General features: G+C 42.0%; 1 pseudogene; it reads left to right on the plus strand.

Moving 5' to 3' along the window:
* The window catches only part of LOC142312870 (uncharacterized), a 128,969-nt pseudogene that overhangs the window by 40,608 nt on the left and 67,067 nt on the right, over positions 1–21,294 (plus strand).

The raw sequence follows: 21,294 nt of genomic DNA on the forward strand, positions 1-21,294 counted from the left end.
TCGCTCTCAGCCCTTAGCCACATTGAGGCCTATTTTAGACCCATGGTAAGGTTTTAATATTAGAGAGTGTAGGTACTATCCCAACTGGGTACACCTTGACGTTTGGTGGGATAGCTTTATGCTTTTTTTGATCAAAAACAGTGTTTACTAAGTACCCTATGTTTATATGCACTATGCTTTTATTTAGTTACAGCAGGGTATGTTTTCACAATTTTTTTCCTTGGTTTCTCTTAGTCTCATGGCCAGTGTGAACATGGTCTCACAAGTTCCATGTATACCATCTCATACTCCGGCTCACTTTTTTGTTTTTATGTAGTTTTTTTGTATTCAGTACAAACAGGGAGTGGCCCCCTTCTCAGCGAGCTGGACATTTCATTCTGTGAATCCCCCTGACCGTGTGTGTCCTGTTGGGACCCGGTCGCTCTCAGCCCTTAGCCACATTGAGGCCTATTTTAGACCCATGGTAAGGTTTTAATATTAGAGAGTGTAGGTACTATCCCAACTGGGTACACCTTGACGTTTGGTGGGATAGCTTTATACTTTTTTTGATCAAAAACAGTGTTTACTAAGTACCCTATGTTTATATGCACTATGCTTTTATTTAGTTACAGCAGGGTATGTTTTCACAATTTTTTTTTCCTTGGTTTCTCTTAGTCTCATGGCCAGTGTGAACATGGTCTCACAAGTTCCATGTATACCATCTCATACTCCGGCTCACTTTTTTGTTTTTATGTAGTTTTTTTGTATTCAGTACAAACAGGGAGTGGCCCCCTTCTCAGCGAGCTGGACATTTCATTCTGTGAATCCCCCTGACCGTGTGTGTCCTGTTGGGACCCGGTCGCTCTCAGCCCTTAGCCACATTGAGGCCTATTTTAGACCCATGGTAAGGTTTTAATATTAGAGAGTGTAGGTACTATCCCAACTGGGTACACCTTGACGTTTGGTGGGATAGCTTTATGCTTTTTTTGATCAAAAACAGTGTTTACTAAGTACCCTATGTTTATATGCACTATGCTTTTATTTAGTTACAGCAGGGTATGTTTTCACAATTTTTTTTTTCCTTGGTTTCTCTTAGTCTCATGGCCAGTGTGAACATGGTCTCACAAGTTCCATGTATACCATCTCATACTCCGGCTCACTTTTTTGTTTTTATGTAGTTTTTTTGTATTCAGTACAAACAGGGAGTGGCCCCCTTCTCAGCGAGCTGGACATTTCATTCTGTGAATCCCCCTGACCGTGTGTGTCCTGTTGGGACCCGGTCGCTCTCAGCCCTTAGCCACATTGAGGCCTATTTTAGACCCATGGTAAGGTTTTAATATTAGAGAGTGTAGGTACTATCCCAACTGGGTACACCTTGACGTTTGGTGGGATAGCTTTATGCTTTTTTTGATCAAAAACAGTGTTTACTAAGTACCCTATGTTTATATGCACTATGCTTTTATTTAGTTACAGCAGGGTATGTTTTCACAATTTTTTTCCTTGGTTTCTCTTAGTCTCATGGCCAGTGTGAACATGGTCTCACAAGTTCCATGTATACCATCTCATACTCCGGCTCACTTTTTTGTTTTTGTTTTTAGTGATGACATGAAGCCACATTGGTGCATAGGGAAATCCCATAGCCACCAATATGGGGTATATATATATATATATATATATATATATATATATATATATATATATATATATATATATATCTCAATTAATGTAATCAAATAAGTTAAGCAACTACCCCTTTAGGTGTACTAGCCAATTTATAGAAGGACAGTCACCCACAAGTTAATCAGTGGTAACCTGCAGGGAATAGAATGAGCCACTGCAGCTAAATTATATTAAGTAGGTAGTCCCCAGCCAAAAACAATTTACATGCCATAGAAAGCTAAATAGGATTACCACAAAGTGTTAAGGGACTTATTCAATGACCTGGTGATCACCATACCAAAATAATTAAATATATATGGTAAATAAACCAGGAAGAAGTTAGATTACTCAATTCCATAAATGCTATTGTTGTATAAACATACACAGTGTGGTGATCACCATATCAAGTAGGCAGTCCCCTGTATTAAGCAGGTAGTCCCCAGCTACAAACCATTTACATGCCATAAGGAGCTAATAGGATCACTGCAATGTATTAAGTGATTTGCTCAATGACTTTGTGATCACCATACCTAATAACTAAATATATATGGTAAATAAACCAGGAAAGAGTTAAATTGCTCAATCCCATAAATACTATTGTTGTATAAACACACACAGTGTGGTGATCACCATATCAAACAGCCAGCTGAATAAATACGTGCAGAAAGATAGACCACAGCAGCCAATAATACCGCAGGGGAACATAGATAGTACTCACAAAACCTGGTAGATAGCTGGGTAAACACGTACAATCAAACAGCAGTAAACAACCCAAGATATGGCAGGGGGAATAAACTAGATAGCTAAGTCCCACAGATACTATTGTTATATTATTACACACCGAGTGGCAATCACTATACCTGATAAATAAGATAAGAGACACGTGCTAATAACCAGCGGGAAGCGGCCCGACGGCCGTTTCGAATACCTTCGTCACGGGGCGGTAATGGAGTCAGGAAGTACCGGGTTTATAACCACTATGGCAGCCAATCGGAAGCGAGATGCGTGGTGACGCTCGCGCTGGCAAACCACAACGGGACGCAGAGCGGCGGCCGCGTCAGAGCCACATGACCAGGAAACCCCAGTCAGGTGACCCATAATGACGCGGCAAGCCGATCAGCGGCTCGCAGGCATGGAAGCGCGAGCGTACAGCAATCGCCACAGATTCGGCGCCATTACCCTGCAATGTGACGATAATAGAATATAGAAAGATATATAATCAAAGTGCAATATACAAAACAATAATATGTGGAATTATTGGATTCCTTAGAACAATAAATGTACATATCATTAGGACATAGCATCATGGTACATAATTATATCTAGAATAGCATACAGATCAGTACAATTACACCAGTAGTATTTTTAATATACAGTACAGAACAAATTCACAAAATAGATCTTTAATTAAATACAAAGATAATCCATATGAAGTAGAAAATCCAAAATTGAAAGAGATCATAATCATGGATCCAGATGGTACCTTCCACATATCGTAAGTAGACCACATGCAGAAAAAAGCATTGTGAAAAAGATCTAAGAGGAAAAATATAAAAATATTAAAACCAATACATTACTCCCTTACTAAAAACATCACAAGAAAGAGGAAAAGCTGTTATTTTCATTGAGACCAGATGGATATGTCGTATCCAACGTCCATATCCATCTGGCCTCAAGTTGAGCCAAGCGCACACTAATCGCACCACCTCTGGCATCAACATTGAGCATGTCGATGCCCCTAACTTTCAATCCCCTAGCATCAGAGTTGTGACATAGCTTAAAATGTCTCGGCAGTGTTTTAAGGGTAGATGCGTCTCTAAAACCGATGAAGCGGCCAGGATCCCCAACACATGTTCCCTGACTCGGACTTTAAGTTGTCGGGTAGTCATTCCAACATAAATTTTATAAAAGTTATCAAGATCGGGCACTGCAGAGCAAAATCTGCCAAACAGTGGAGCCGTACTCACAGTTGCGTGGAATCAATGTTTCTGGACATCAACTGCCCCTGGATTTGAAATGCCTGGTGGAGCGGTGCTCAGCAACAACACATGTCCATAACCACAAATCCTAGAACAGAAAGCGGCAACTCACTCCATCACGTGCAAAAAATATCCTTTATTCTGCGATATTGCAGACAAAATTCAGGAGCATGGGGAGAGAGGGGGGTGCGGGGAACGGTGAGCGGACGACAGCCTGTTTCGCGCTGACACGCGCTTTGTCGAGTCCTGGAGAAAACAGCCAGCTGGTCGTCTTTAAGAGTCTTCCCAGCTGACGTGAGTACTAGTTAAAAAGCGGCATCAGCCGCTGACATATACACACAACATCAACAAACCGCAATGACATTGGAACAGTATAACAGACAACAATGTATGCATGACATCTACCATTGTTAATATTAACCCATTGTTACACATTTTTCAGAACGGTCAAAATCTCATTTTCTGTAAACCATGCATATTTTTTCATAAATGTCTGAGCATACCGGTAGCTGGAATGGAGCTAAAATATTTTACAGTTATTCATGTTTATTTTCTATCCATGTGCATGCATGCTTATATGTAGCCGACAATACCATAAGGAAAGAAAGAACCTCCTGACTCTGCAAAGGGAATAAAGGGGAAGCTAACAACAGTTATTCATTATCATCTATGCTGATATATATATCCTTACTGTTATTATTTTCAGACTTATCTAAATTTTAGCTTTTATTTTTTAATTTTTTAATTTTTATATTTTTAATTTTTAATTTATCCCTTGAGGTTTTTTAGTAACATCTATTATGTACCAAATAGCTCTTTCTTCATATCATGGACTGGCAAAGGGGAATAACGAGCGCAGATCCTGAACTCCTGAACCTATTTATTAAAAAAAAAATAATTTTTTTTCTTTTCTAATAATGACTGGAGAAAAAGCTTTAACCCCCATTGCTTCTATGAACAGTCAGGGGCAACAGGAGTCACAAAAGACGAAAAAGGCTGAAAAAAGACATAAGAAGGAGAAACATAGAAAAAATGGAAAAATAGGAAAAATAGGAAAATGAAAAAACCCGAACTACCAGCAAAGGCCCACTTATGTTCATTGCCACCAAAGGCCCACTTATGTTCATTGCCACGTAGCCAATGGTAATGGGAAAATGAAAGATAACCTGTTTAGAAAGTTGCACTTTAGCGCTACCTCATGTGTAATGTTGTCTAACTCCCAATTTTTAATTGTTTACTGATTTTATTTTATTTCTAATTCCACTACTTGTTATCATAACCTAAGGTCATCTCATCAAAGGAAAACAGCCATATCGTTACGATCATTAAGACCCAAAGGGCCCATTGCCCTTGTTCTTATAATCAATCGCGATTCTTTCTGCAACAGTGTCTTGTGGGTGTCCCCCCCAGTATCGGACGGAGACACCCTCAAGACACCGGCAAATCTCAGGGACTCAGGATTTCCCGCATGGCATTCCCTTATGTGTTGGATGAGCCTTTACCAGAGGTAATAGAATTAAAATGCTCCCGAAAACGCACATATAAGCATCGGATGGTTTTACCGATGTAATATCGTAAACATGGGCAGTAGATGACATATACCACATTCTTTGTTTTACACGAGATAAAATCTGTTACATTAAAGGTGACATCACCCATACGCAGTGTTTTTTCTATAAGATGGAAAGGACAGAACCTACAATTTCCACACTTGAAATTCCCCTTCATGGGGGTTTTTTCAAGCCATGTACTACTTCTGTCCCTCCATCTATTATGCACGAGGATGTCTCCCAAATTCCTACTCCTCTTGTACGTGATCAGAGGACCAAGTGCTACTCTATTTTTCAATACAGGATCGTTTTCTAAAACGTGCCAGTGTTTCCTAATGCTTGCCTTTATCTGATGGTCCATAGGGCCAAACTTGAAAGTAAATGGGAATTTTTTGTCATATACGTTCCTTCCACCTCTACCCGTACCTATGATATCCCTATTGGTTCTTTCATTATTACTATCGCCTTCCTCTGTTCTCAGTAGCGTGCGAATCTTTGCAGCCTCAATGACAGAGGACGGATATCCTCTCTCCTTGAGGCGACCAGTAAGCTCCAGGAATTGTTCGTCTCGGATCTCTCTGTCATTATTAATTCTATTGGTTCGCAGAAATTGACTAAAGGGTAGCGATTTTTTTTACATGCGGGGGATGAAAACTACCGTAGTGTAATAGTGTGTTTTTAGCCGTGGATTTTCTGAAGACCTCACGGGTGAGGGAACCGTGATTCAAGGATAATTTTACGTCCAAAAACTCCAATTTTTTATCCCCAAACACGTGGGTGAATTTCATATTGTAAACGTTGACCCTATTCAAGTATGCTACGAAGTTTTCAAATTCCTCCTGCGACCCGTCCCATATGATAAAAATATCATCGACATATCTGTTATGATATATGTTTTGATATGTCTCAAGAAAGGATTTTGCATACCATAAACTAGTTCAGTTTCTATAGCCGCCAAAAATAGGTTGGCAAAAACACATGCGACGGGGGTACCCATCGCGGTACCCCCGCATTGTTTATACCACTGCGCTCCAAATTTGAAGGAATTGTTTTTGAGCACCAACTTCAGAGCCTCCTCAATGAAGTCGATGGTTTTTTTCTCGACATGTACTTTTTCCAGCAAATCCCTTATTGTTTCTATCCCCAGATCCTGAGGGATTCTTGTATATAAACTTTCTATATCTATAGATGTTAAGTGAAAGTTATCCTGCCATTCAATAGTATCGATTACCTCTATGAACATTTTAGTGTCCCTTATAAAGGCTGGAATTTTTTCCAACAAGGGATTTAACAGCCAGTCAAGGTACTGCGAGAGTGGTTCAAAAATCGAATTGATGCATGACACTATTGGTCGACCGGGCGGCATATTTTTGTTTTTATGAATTTTTGGTATGCAATACCAATGTGGCGAGGACGGGTGCAGGGGGAGTCATTTTTCTGCTCTACTCTTTGAGATGAATCCTTCTGTGACTTTACGGTTCAAAAAACTACGCAGTTTTTCTTTATACTGACTTGTAGGGTCAAACAATTGCTTGGAATACGTGGACGCATCATCCAGTTGTTTTTTGGCTTTTGCCAAATACAAGGTTTTTGGCCAAATCACAGTCCCCCCACCCTTATCGGGCCTCCTGAAAACCACATCATCCCAAGCTGATAGCTCCTTTAAGGCTTTCTTCTCGCCTGATGACAAGTTGTGCGGCGCTTCAGGATATATGAGAGCCTCAATATCTCGTTTAACAAGATCCTGGAAAAGATCTATAGTGTTGCCTGGGGTGGTTGGGGGATGAAAATTAGATTTTAACCCCCCCACAAAGGGGGCGGATAAATCCGCTATTTCCTCACCACTACACTGCTCGATAATGTTTGGTTCTGTAAGTTCCAATAGCAGCAGGGCATCATCCTTAATGGTATCCATGGCCTTATTAATTTGAAAAAAGCCTAAGGGTCCAATACTTATTGGATTCTTATCAATGGATACCTTTTTTTGTTGTACAACGGATTTTTCCGTGCTGCCATAGAACTTAGCAAGATGCATTTTGCGACACCCTTTATACAACTCAACAGAAAAATCACAAAAATCGAATTTCTCTGGGATACAAAAATTCAGTCCCTTATTGAGGAGGGAAATCATATTGTTATCGAGGGCATGGGTTGACAGATTCCAGATGGTTTCTTTCTTTTGGATATTGGTCGCTAATCCCTCCATGACACCTGCTTTTCTTTGCTTGCCCCCACGGTTCTTTCTGCCCCTTCTGATTGCCTTTCTAAAGGGGCTGATCCTGAAGCTCCATCTATGAGAGAGAAGCTCATCTTTCTTTTCTGTGGGGGGGGAGGGGGGGGAAGCTCATCCCCTCCACTTGAGTCTGAGTCTGTTGTCCAGGCTCCACGCTTTTGATGCAGGTTCTTTTTTTGGAATTTTTTCTTGTTGTTAAAATTAGGTCTCCTGTATCCCTGACCACTGACATTGGCCGCATCTCCTCGAGGATTTTTTCTCCAAGAAAACACTTGATTTGTTTCATAGTCTATTTTATCACGTATAAATTTTTCCTTCTTTCTCTCCTTAATGATTGTCTGTAAAGGAATAAGTTTTTTGTCTAATTTGCCCAAAAATTGTGTCCATTGTTCAGATGACAACCTCTTCTCCAATTCCCGCCGTAAGCGGATAAGTTCTGCAGTGATGGAAGCATGTTCACTCTCATTTTTTGCCAGAACTACCTCCAAGAATCGGAGTGAACAGTCCTGCTGGGCTTGTTCCCAGGCCTTCTTAAAGGTAGAGTCTTCCTGATAGAAAGAGATATTTTTTTGTACTCTGAGACCTCTCGGCACCCTGTTACATTCTTTGTAGGCTCTTAATGAATGGATTGTCCAAAACAGACTTATTTCTCTTTCGGCTAACTGATTAATTTTATGTTCCAAACTTTTACTACTGAGTACATCGGTATCCAGTGCGTCATTGCAGCTTGAAAAAAACGTCCCCGCATTCTCTCTCCCCTGTAAGATGTTAGGATTGTCCAGGTCCATGCTAATGGAGTCCATGGCTTCCATGAAGACAGTACTACGCTGTATCAAAATCACCTTATTGGCTATGATCTGCGTGCTCTACGATCAAAAAATCCACAGGGTAATGTATAAAAGTTATCAAGATCGGGCACTGCAGAGCAAAATCTGCCAAACAGTGGAGCCGTACTCACAGTTGCGTGGAATCAATGTTTCTGGACATCAACTGCCCCTGGATTTGAAATGCCTGGTGGAGCGGTGCTCAGCAACAACACGTATCAGTCCATGATATGAAGAAAGAGCTATTTGGTACATAATAGATTTTACTAAAAAACCTCAAGGGATAAATTAAAAATTAAAAATATAAAAATTAAAAAATTAAAAAATAAAAGCTAAAATTTAGATAAGTCTGAAAATAATAACAGTAAGGATATATATATCAGCATAGATGATAATGAATAACTGTTGTTAGCTTCCCCTTTATTCCCTTTGCAGAGTCAGGAGGTTCTTTCTTTCCTTATGGTATTGTCGGCTATATATAAGCATGCATGCACATGGATAGAAAATAAACATGAATAACTGTAAAATATTTTAGCTCCATTCCAGCTACCGGTATGCTCAGACATTTATGAAAAAATATGCATGGTTTACAGAAAATGAGATTTTGACCGTTCTGAAAAATGTGTAACAATGGGTTAATATTAACAATGGTAGATGTCATGCATACATTTTTGTCTGTTATACTGTTCCAATGTCATTGCGGTTTGTTGATGTTGTGTGTATATGTCAGCGGCTGATGCCGCTTTTTAACTAGTACTCACGTCAGCTGGGAAGACTCTTAAAGACGACCAGCTGGCTGTTTTCTCCAGGACTCGACAAAGCGCGTGTCAGCGCGAAACAGGCTGTCGTCCGCTCACCGTTCCCCGCACCCCCCTCTCTCCCCATGCTCCTGAATTTTGTCTGCAATATCGCAGAATAAAGGATATTTTTTGCACGTGATGGAGTGAGTTGCCGCTTCCAACATAAATTTTGCCACAGGGACAAGTGGCAAAATATATAACAGCACAGCTGGTGCATGTTATACGCTGCTTAATTGGAAAGTTTTTAGAATTAGAAGAGTCAAAAAAAGAGTCAGAGCGTAATATGTTGGGGCATGCTACATATCTCCCGCAAGGGACGCATCCACCCCGAATTGGTGGTATCGATTGACCAAACATAGTCAGCTCAGGGGATGGCCTATATTAGGAGCGGACAAGGTGGTCATGTAGATTGCTGGATCTCCGAATTCCAAAATGAGGTCTGTCAGGAAGAATCTCACGGAGTGTAGGGTCTGCCCTAAGGATAGGCCACGATTCAGATAGACAATCCCTCATGGCAGGGAATTGAGCATGGTATTGAGTAACAAATCTAGTCACCACATCACCATGAGGTTTATATTTGGGATACAGCAATTGATCGCATGTACTATATTTAGCACGATGATGGGCATGTTTAATCGAACTATTGCTGTATCCTCGTTCTTTGAACATCAGTTTAAGCTTTGTGGCTTGATTCTCAAAATCACTATCCGTAGAGCAGACCCTACGAATCCTCAGAAACTGCCCCACAGGAATTGCTTTAATCATATAAGAAGGGTGGGATGATGAGGCATGCAAAAACGAATTGGCGGCTGTTGATTTACGGAACAAGTCCGTTTGTATGAATCCCGAAGCATCACGCTTCAGGACCACATCGAGAAAGTGAATCCTGTCATGGGAAAAGGAATAGGTTAAATAAATATTCCGATCATTAATGTTAATATCAGAAAAAAACTTTTGTAACGATAACGTAGACCCCTGCCAGACCAAGAAAATGAATAAATCATTTTTTGATGTAATTGGACGTTGTTCGCCTCTTCTTGTTCTTTGTACTTCTTGCTTTAGCGAATGTCCATAAAAAGATCATATATCCATGTGTATCTTAACCAAATATAAATTAATATGTATGTTTCACACCTCTTATTGTCGGACCAATAGTAGCCTATGTGTCCGCACCCATGAGCGATTATTTTCTCAGCCGTAATCGGACCGAGAAAACAATCGCAGCATGCTGTGACTGTAATGCGATCCTGTTTTCTCTTGCACCCATTCAAGTCTATGGGGCGAGAGAAAAATCGCACTGCACTCGCGGTACACCAGTGTACCGCGAGTGCAGGGCGAGAATAGCAATAGCTGGCTACGGAGGAGAGAGGGAGATAAATCCCTCCCTCCCCTCCACAGTGCCGGCCCTTCGCAGCACTGGCCCGCCCTTCCTCAGTGCCGGCCCACCCTCCGCAGCCGAGGTCCACTCGCACGATCAGTCGCAGGGACACTCGCATGACACTCAGCGCTGCTCTACTGCCAGTGTGAGCCGAGTTTCATGCGAGGGGATCGCAGTAATCCTCGTGTGGCCCCAGCCTAACTGAGCAACTCAAAGTGAACCAGGTGGCATGTCAGACTCGGCAGTGTGAACAGAGTGAGAAGATGCCATGACAAAATTATTTAACCCATATGGTAAACCCCGTCAAGGGAAAAACATTTGAAATGCTGTAAAAATACAATAACAAGCGATGAAAACATGTTTTGTACTCCAAAATGTTACCACTAAGAATATAAGCTTACAGTGCACAAAGCGGTCCATCAAGGGGAAAAAAAATATGGTGGCACATGTCATTTTTTTATTTTTTTCTGAAATATTTTCACCTTTTGCATAAAAAACCCCAAAACAACAAAAAACAAGTATTAAAAGTTTAGAATAGTTGTAAGCATACTAATCTGGGGAATCATATTACCAGGTAATTTTTACAGCACAATGAATCCCTTAAAAACAAAACCCAAAAAACAACAGAGGAATTGCCTTTTTTTTCTTCACCATTTTGCTGCTTTTTATTTTCCATTTGATTTTTTTTTCACATTTTTTGTTGTATGGTAAAGTCTATGATGTCATCTAGTTTCACAAAAAAATCAAGGCCCCATCCGGCTATGTATATGGCAAACTAAAACAGTTTCGTTTAATGGAAGGCAAGGAGATAAAGAATAAAATTCAATAATTGAAGTTGGCTGCATTTTTAAAGGGGTCATGCGGGACTTTGTACAAAAAAAAAGTGCCCAAAACCTAAAAGATTCCCCATCTGCAGCTCCTGTGGTGCATTCTAGAAAGGTCCCTGTTATTATTGTGCCCCATGTGAGACCAAAATAAAGACTTTATAAAGTGGTACCTTTTTGTATTCAGATACTGTAAATGTGACACGGGGGCGGGCTTTTTGGCGTCCGTTATTCTGCCTCCTGGTCCTGTATGCCGCCCCCATCGCTCCTTTCCATAGCTGATGCACTGCCCACTGCTCCAGCCATCCCCGCGCATGCCCAGTGCCAGTCTCACAGGACTGAGCAGTGTGACCGCTGGTGACGTGTGCCCAGGCAAGTGATTATGGGCGGGGCTGTGATTGTTATCAGCAAGTACCCGCCCATAATCTCGTGAGCGCGCAAACCTCACCAGTGGTCACACTGTTCTCAGGGTAGATGCTAGACTGTATGGGCTGCTTCCAGGGATGACGTCCCTTTTGTCACGTGATAGGGGCGTGTTCAAAATACTATCACGTGACAAAAGGGACGTCATCCCTGGAAGCAGCCCATACAGTCTAGCATGTACCCTGAGCACAGTGACCGCTGGTGAGGCTTGCGCGCTCACGAGATTATGGGCGGGTACTTGCTGGTAACAATCACAGCCCCGCCCATAATCACTTGCCTGCGCACACGTCACCAGCGGTCACACTGCTCAGTCCCGTGAGACTGGCACTGGGCATGCGCGGGGATGGCTGGAGCAGTGGGCGGTGCATCAGCTATGGAAAGGAGCGATGGGGGCGGCATACAGGACCAGGAGGCAGAATAACGGTCGCCAGAAAGCCCGCCCCCGTGTCACATTTACAGTATCTGAATACAAAAAGGTACCACTTTATAAAGTCTTTATTTTGGTCTCACATGGGGCACAATAATAACAGGGACCTTTCTAGATTGCAGCCCAGGAGCTGCAGAGGGGGAATCTTTTAGGTTTTGGGCGAAATTTCTGCTGACAGGTTCCCTTTAACTCAATTTTTATAAAGTAAGTGAAGTTATGAAAAGAGCACAAACCTGGTGGAAATATAACTTATTAGTTCCTGCTTTGACTTTTTCTATTTTCACAGCTGCCTTAATCAGTTGATAATTAAATTTTACTGCAATTCGTATGCAGAATTTTATAAAATGTGTAATATACAGTGCATCTCCTACTTAAGAAAATAAAACGTCTTATGACAGAGAGTTATGAACGCCAGATGTTAAAAAAACCTCCAAAGATACTTACCTAAACGCTGACATCTCTAACTGTCATCCAGTCCTCTATTTTTTGCAGTTTCACACCGTTTTTTGTCCTCTTCACTGTAGACCATAACTTCTGGCCACGTCCATGCTGGAGATCACTTTGTTTCATAAGGTCACATCGTCCAGTCCACTTCTTTCTGTCATAGCACACTGCATCTCTAAAACTTCCAGTTGTGTCCAGGCCCGTGGGTCACAGTGCATCATGTTGACTTTGCGACTTTGTGACATGCAGTAACCTCCAAAACCTGAATGCAACTGTAAGTTCTAAACTACACTGAAGTGGCTGGAGATGAGATGCACCAGACGGGGAAAAGAACAAGACCGAACGGGGAGCAGATGGGGTGGCCAGAGAAGTGAATATTGTTTAAATAAATAAAAATCAAATACGTCGATGGTCCCTCTGCTCACCTTCCTGTCCTTTTTTTTGTTCCATGGTGCATCAGATCTCCAATACTTTCAGCTGAGTCTAGGCTCCAGAAGTCATTGCTCTACATAAGGTTGACATTATGACTGTATAACACAGAGTAACCTCCAAGGCTGAGATGCGGACGTAAGTTCTGTGCTACACTGAAAAGGCCAGAAATGTGAAAGACCAATGATAGAAAGAAAGGTAGCAGGTAGTGGGCAGCAGGCATCATGGAGGCTAGAGCGGTCATCGTTGAGGTATTAGGTTTTTTTCCTGGCCTTGCTGCAACTTACATACATATCTGGGTAATGAACAAAGCTACAGAATGTATGTACTTCATAAACCAGGGACTGCCTGTACTATTGTTATTAGAATTTCAAGGCTGTGTAATTTAAAAATTATACTTTAACTTTTATTCTTGACAGATTACTATGCCAGCAGATCAGAGGAACATCTGATATATTCAGATTTTAAAGCAGATGATCATGGAGTCACTTCAGATACATATGAAGAACATGTCATTATCCAAGATACACCTCGATCTCTTAACAGCAAAGATCTATCATCTGTTATGTTTCAGACACTCATATCTTCTGATTTATCACAGATTATAAAGCAAAACAGAAATAACTGGAGGGATGATGAACATCAAAAAGAACAGACAAGAAAGAAGCCATATTCGTGTTCAGAATGTGGGAAATGTTGTTCTATGAAATCTGATCTTGCTAAGCATCAGAGAATTCACACAGGGGAGAAGCCATTTTTATGCTCAGAATGTGGAAAATGTTTTACAGTGAAATCAACGCTTCTAAGACATCTGAGGATTCACACAGGAGAGAAGTTATTTTCTTGTTCGGAATGTGGAAAATGTTTTACACAGAAATCAACCCTCGTTACTCATGAGAAAAATCACTCAGGAGAAAAGCCATTTTCATGTTCAGAATGTGGGAAATGTTTTTTAAGGAAAAAACATCTTGTCACACATGAGAGAATTCATACAGGGGAGAAGCCATTCTCATGTTCCGAATGTGGAAAATGTTTTATTGAGAAATCAAATCTTACTGCACATCAAAGAACTCACACAGGGAATAAGCCATTTTCATGTTCAGAATGTGGGAAATGTTTCACAAAGAAATCAAGTGTTGTTAAACACCGGAGAATTCACACGGGGGAGAAACCATATTCATGTTCAGAATGTGGGAAATGTTTTACAGAAAAATCACATGTCATCACACATCAGACAATTCACACTGGGGAGAGGCCATTTTCATTTTAAAAATATTTTAACTGCTTTACAGAGAAATCAGATTTTCATAAACATCAGAAAGCTCACAGGGGAGAAACCATTTTGATGCTATGGGTTTTTGTGGAAAATATTTTCACCTCTATTATTTTACCTATAAATCAGATTTTCATAAACCTCAGAAAATTCATGCATGGGAGAAGTAATTTATTTTTTTATTTTTAAAATCATTTTATTGACAAATTGTACAATAAAACAAAACTATTACAGTCTAAAAGAGAAATGGGAAGCAAATTAGAGCACTAAGTAATTATTAGGAGATGTATGAACTTACAAATAAACATCCATTATCAAAAATCAAACAAAATTCAAATAGCACCAACATCTCAATTATGAGGAATTACAAAAATCTAGACTGACACCAAAAACACAGAAAAATACCAACTATTTTTTTATATAAGCAAATTATAACTTTAACAAGACAACACTTCCTAAAAATATAATAAAATCAAAGGGTTCATTAACACAAGAATGAGAGGGTGATCGGTAGCTGGGTTATTTTTAGTATAATCCCATATTGTACAATAATTACTATATATACTCGAGTATAAACCAGCCTATATATTAGCCAAGGCACCTAATTTTACAATAAAACACTGGAAAAACTAATTGACTCGAGTATCAGCTTAGGGTGGGAAATGCAGCAGCTACTGGTTAATTTCAAAATAAAAATAGATACAAATAAAATGCAATGTGCTCCATCCTTGTGCCCTGTAGTAATGTGCCCCATTCTTGTCTCCTGTTGTAATGTCCCCCTCCTTGTGCCCCATCCTTGTGCCTTGTAGTAATGTGCCCATCCTTGTGCCTTGTAGTAATGTGCCCCATCCTTGTGCCCTTTAGTAATGTGCCCCATTCTTGTCTCCTGTTGTAATGTCCCCCTCCTTGTGCCCCATCCTTGTGCCTTGTAGTAATGTGCCCCATCCTTGTGCCCTGTAGTAATGTGCCCCATCCTTGTGCCCTGTAGTAATGTGCCCCATTCTTGTGCCCTGTAATAATGTGCCTCATTCTTGTGCCCTGTAATAATGTACCCCATCCTTGTCTCCTGTAGTAATGTACCCATCCTTGTGCCCTGTAGTAATGTGCCCCATCCTTGTTTCCTGTAGTAATGTGCCCATACTTGTGCCCTATCCTTGTGCCCTGTAGTAATTTGCCCATCCTTTAGTAATGTCGTCATACTGGTCCCTTTCGTGTCCCCTATTATGCCTTTGTTCACATACACCCATAATAAATTCTTCTCAGCTGTCCTCCGTTCTCTTGGTGTCATCTTACCTGCTTCTTGTGGACCACAGGCATATAGACCCATTGATAATCTCGGCAGGTGCATGGAGCTTCCTCTGCTGTCAGCACTTTATTTACTTCAGTTAAATGATTTGCGGTGCCGCATATCATTCAACTGAAGTAAAGCGTGTATTGGCCGAGATCATCGAGGGGTCTATGTGCCTACGGTCAACAAGAAGCAGATAAGAGGACACCAAGGGAACGGAGGACAGGTAAGAAAAACATTTTGTGGGACCTTCACTCGAGTATAAGCTGAGGTGGAATTTTTTAGAATAAAAAAATATGAAAAAGTTGGGTTATACACGAGAATATACGGTAAATTATTGTAAAAATAGTTTTGGGTGTTTTTCTGGGTTTTTGGTCTCCGTGTAGGAGATAGTTGATGCAATTTATTCCCAGACATTTACATGCAGAGACCTATTGTTTCTCAATTATGAGGAAACTATGACTGTGAAGTGAAAATGCACAATAGGGTAAATCCCTAGTGTTATAGATGGAGTTTTTCACTAAACTGCGGTTGTGCAGGACATAACCACTATAAAGGTTCAAAGAGCCTGGTGCCACTGCGTGGTAGCTGGGGAAGAAATCTGCCAGATGAAAATGACCAAAACAGGATACAATCACGTTAAAATATTAGCTGCGCTGCTGGAAAGAAGTCTCTTGCTGTGGTAATCTTTGGGGGCTCTTTATTAGCCACTACGCATTTCAATTATGGAATGTTTATCAAGTGTAAGATGTAAAGAAAAAAAAGTGACAGGTAACACACACTGGTGCATTGAGACATTTAAAGACTAAAATATGTGCCAATAGGCCTAAGGTAACATCCACTGAGGGGTCAAAATAAAAAAATAGAACAGGAAAACAAGGATGAAGTATGTAGAGGAAAATAAATATCCATAAAGAATTGATTAAACACTTAAAGGGAATCTGTCAGGTGATTATTTTCTACCATATTAACAGTATCCTGAAATGGGACACGGACAGCCCTTTCAGGATATGTAACTTTTATTCCTTTATGTTGTCCCATTGTGTTGCTGTAAGCTTTTGAATATTTATAGTTGCGTGTCACTAGTCAAGTGTATGTAAATGCATAATTCATATTCACTTCTTTCCCCACCCACCCCTCTGTGCAGCATCAGTGATTGGTGCAGACTGTCAGTATTAGTACATTTGTTAGAGAAAGTGTCACACAGTGTCTGGTTCAAAACTTGCCAAGTGCCAGGACTATTTCTGACGCTGTTCACACAGCAGAGTCAAGCACTCCACTCAGTGCTGCTTTTGAGTTGCACAGACAGCCTCGGGTGTCGACCAGCTGTGCTCTTGTTAGTCATCGGGCTTGCAGGAGTTAATTTCTGCTAGCCTGTGGATTACTGCTTGAGTCACACGTTGCAGCAGACCTATCACAGTTGCTTGCGCCTCTTTTAAGATGGTGGAGCTGGGTCTCTCATGCCGATGATGGCTTTTGCGATTCCGGGTCTTGTGATTTGATATCCAGTTGCTGGTGAACTTCTGTGTGCTGTTTGGTGTGTTGTGAAAATACTCTTGTAGTCTGATTATTTCCTCCTTTACTTTAGTTTCCTCATGAGCACGTATTGTCTATACCTCTGTCATTGATTTCTGTGAGTTTTAGTTTTGTTTTTTTCCTGTCTGTCTATTTGTGAGGGAATAATCACTCCTGTCCCGGCCCTCTCCTGGGTGGAGGGAGAGGGGGGGCCACTAGACCAAAGTTGCTCACGAGCTGGGGTTAGGAAGGTGGCTCAAACCTCGTCACCTTTCAACTTACTTGTGGAATCAGGGTCGGCCCGGGTTCCCCTAGCCTGAGGGCCAGTTTAGGCTCCCCTGTTCTTTGAGATCCTGTCATAGCCCGCGACAGGAAGTCAAACTAATCTTGCAGTTATGACACCCCCTTCCTTAAAAGCAAACTATTAGTGTATTTGTCTAGCATTATCAGACACTGACTAGATCCAGTCAGCATCATGTCACAGACCTTGTGTGCTGTCCTTGATGTGCAACATGACACAGGTGTATGCACAGTTCAGATGATTCAGGCTGCTGTTGGTTGTGCTCAGCTCAGATTTCAGCACTTCTTTGTAAAGCCTTGTCTCCTGAAATTATGCTCCTTCTTCAGGGCTGGAGGCAGTGCCATATGCAGCTCCTGGTGTGTGTGCCTTCTGTACTCATACTGCCCTCTCCCTTCTCCCCAAGACACCCAGTATACAAGCCAGGAGGTGACTAACGTGATTGTTTTTTGGGTGCACACTACATCCACTCATACTGTTGTTACTTCCAGTGCGAGCCAATCACACATGGCAAGCGGCTTGCACTGGGCTGAGCACCAAGCGTAAAGCATCCGATTTCCAAACTTGAACTCTGTTTTTTTTTGTAAAGTCTGTATTATGAACACCGAAGTTTGGGTTCCGTCATCTCTAGTCCCTAGATAGGTTTCTCACCTATGTGCCAATCAGGAAACCTATGCCCTGGCTGACCCTTAAATAGGCTCTAGGTAGTAACCAGACTGGATGAGCACTAGTCACCCCCACTAAGACCTAAACACACAGGGAAAACAAACGGGAATACAAACTGACAACTTATCTGCAAGATGACTTTGGGAGAATGCAAGCAACATACAAGAACATGTTCTGACAGATTTCAAGCCGACTGCTTGCAATGTGGACAGCTTAAGGGTAAGTTCACACAGTGCGTTTTTCCCGACGTTTCTGCTCGTTTTTCGGGTGCGTTTTTGCTCGTAAAACTGCATGACTTTGCATCCCCAGCAAAGTCTATGAGTTTTAATTTTTCCTGTCTGCACACAGCGTTTTTTTTAGCTGCGTTTTTGTGGTGCAGTGAAAAACGCAGCATGTCAATTATTTTTGCGTTTTTCATTGCGTTTTCCACCCATGGAGTTCAATGAACGCAATGAAAACAGCAAATTGCAAATATAGCTGCGTTTTAGTGCGTTTCTATGACTAAAAACGCAGCTATAAGCGCAAGGCGTGGGTAGTAAAGTGACATGTACAGGAAGAGGATTCCTTCTGTCAGTAAACACAGAAGTGTGAATCCTCCCGGTACCGTCACCGCTGCATCCACCTCCCGTCCTGTGCATGTCTGCTCCTGTGCGGTGCCATGTCTGGGCGGGAGGTGGAAGCAGCTGTGAAAACAAAAGTGAACAGTAGAAAAAAAAAGTCATGCTCACCTGTCTAAAAACAAAAAAGTGAGCTGGAGTATGAGATGATACACATGGAGCTTGTGAGCTCATGTTCACACTGGCCATAAGACAAAGAGAAACCAAGGAAAAAAAATGGTGAAAACATACCCTGCTGTAACTAAATAAAAGCATAGGGCATATAAACATAGGGTACTTAGTAAACACTGTTTTTTGATCAAAAAAAGCATAAAGCTATCCCACAAACGCCAAGGTGTACCCAGTTGGGATAGTACCTACACTCTCTAATATTAAAACCTTACCATGGGTCTAAAATAGGCCTCAATGTGGCTAAGGGCTGAGAGTGACCGGGTCCCAACAGGACACACAGTCAGGGGATGCACAGAATGAAATGCCCAGCTCGCTGAGAAGGGGGCCACACCCTATTTGTACCTATTTGTACCCTATATGCTCACCTGTCTGTAGCCTCCCGGTGCCATGTACGCTCCAAGCTCCTCTCCCGGTACCGCCGCTCCGGCTGTGTGCAGACGGCCAGGACACCTCCAATGGCTGCAGGACCTGGCCATGATTCACCTGATGCAGTTACCTGTCTTATCAGCTGATCGTAAGTCTCGCAGTGACGCTGGCGCCCGGCCGGCTTAACCTGTCAGCGGATGCCGTCAGGAGACTTCATCCCTGATTACCGGCAGCTCCTGCAGCGATCGGACGGGATCAAACTCCGCTCCAGGAGCTGCCGGTAATCAGCACATAAGTGAGAATTTTTTTTTTTGTTTGCACTGATGCATCATCTGATTGTATAACCGGCTTTTATACAATCAGCTGATGTGTGATGTGATTCACATCCTAGAACCTGACACATCATCTGATTGCTTTGCCTTCCAGCAAACCGATCAGATGATATTGGATCCGGATTGGACGGCGCGGGACCCTTGACCCAGGATTACTGCGGAGGGGGGTTCTTTATTTCAATAAAGATGGAGTCACTAATTGTGTTGTGTTTTATTTCTAATAAAAATATTTTTCTGTGTGTTGTGTTTTTTTTTTTATCTTTCATGGTGGCCATGTCTAATATTGGCGTGACACCATGAATTTCGGGCTTAGGGCCAGCTGATAATATACAGCTAGCCCTAACCCCACTATTACCCAGCGAGCCACCCGGCATCAGGGCCGCTGGAAGAGTTGGATACAGCGCAAGAAGATGGCGCTTCTATGAAAGCGCCATTTTCTGGAGTGGCTGCGTACTGCAATTCGCAGCGGGGGTGCCCAGAAAGCATGGGTACTCTGCACTGTGGATTCCAATCCCCAGCTGCCTAGTTGTACCTGGTTGGAGTCAAAAATTGGGCGAAGCCCACGTCATTTTTTTTTAATTATTTCATGAAATTCATGAAATAAAAAAATAAAGGGGCTTCCTATATTTTTGGTTCCCAGCCGGGTCCAAATAGGCAGCTGGGGGTTGGGGGCAGCCCGTACCTGCCTGCTGTACCTGGCTAGCATACAAAAATATGGCGAAGCCCATGTCATTTTTTTTTGTTTGGGGGGGCAAAGAAATCCTGCATACAGTCCTGGAAGGAGGATGCTGAGCCTTGTAGTTCGACAGCTGCTGTCTGCTCTCCTGCATACACTATTGAATCGAGGATGCTGAGCCTTGTAGTTCTGCAGCTGCTGTCTGCTCTCCTGCATCCACTAGTGGATGGAGTATGCTGAGCCTTGTAGGTCTGCTCCCCCTGACTCTCCCTCCAGCATACAGTCCTGGATGGAGCATGCTGAGCCTTGTAATTCTGCAGCTGTCTGCTCTCCTGCATACACTAGTGGGGAATGAAGGACATATGGAAGAAGGAAATGACATCAGACCTTTTTTTTTTCTTCAACAATCTTTAATGGCAATGTTCACTGATAAAAAAAAAAACGCAATGAGCAAAAACGCAGCAAAAGGCAGCCAAAAACGCACCAAAATGCGATAAAAACGCATGCGTTTTTCACGCGTTTTTAAAAGACGCTGCGTTTCTGTGCGTTTTTAGCGCTAAAAAACGCACAAAAACGCAGCATCAAAAAAACGCAGTGTGCACATAGCCTAAAAGAAAACTACCACCAGCAACAAACCAAGGGGAAATGAAGATTTATATAGACACAGGGACTGTAGATAAGGATTTGCAGCTGGACTGTCAAGATAACTGCAGGGTCCAAAAGGGAAAGCGTTAACAGGGAAGATACATAGAACTGCACATCAAGGAAAAAGGAATAGAATATCAACGAGCAGTTTGTGCAGCCAAAAGCAGCCACCTTCTGCAACCGGACACCACAGGGCTGTCTGTCAACTGTGACATGGACGCTGTCAGGATTCTCCATTGCCAGCACTTGACCGAAAGTATGTCATTTGTATACATGCAGTCACGTGCCGACTAGATGTTGCAGCCTCGCCTAATACAAGAGAACTGAGTGAAGTTGGGCACGTCTAGTCAGAATGTGGCCCGAAAATGTTTACAAACCACATACTTGAGGTCACATAACCACCTGCTCCCAGCTCCGGCACCCGAGAATCATGACAACGTGCACTGTGCTCACTGTGAGGATTCACAAGTCTGCAGTCACATAAAGTGACTGCAGACT

Source organism: Anomaloglossus baeobatrachus, chromosome 5 (genome assembly GCF_048569485.1).
Source record: "Anomaloglossus baeobatrachus isolate aAnoBae1 chromosome 5, aAnoBae1.hap1, whole genome shotgun sequence".
Lineage (NCBI taxonomy): Eukaryota > Metazoa > Chordata > Amphibia > Anura > Aromobatidae > Anomaloglossus > Anomaloglossus baeobatrachus.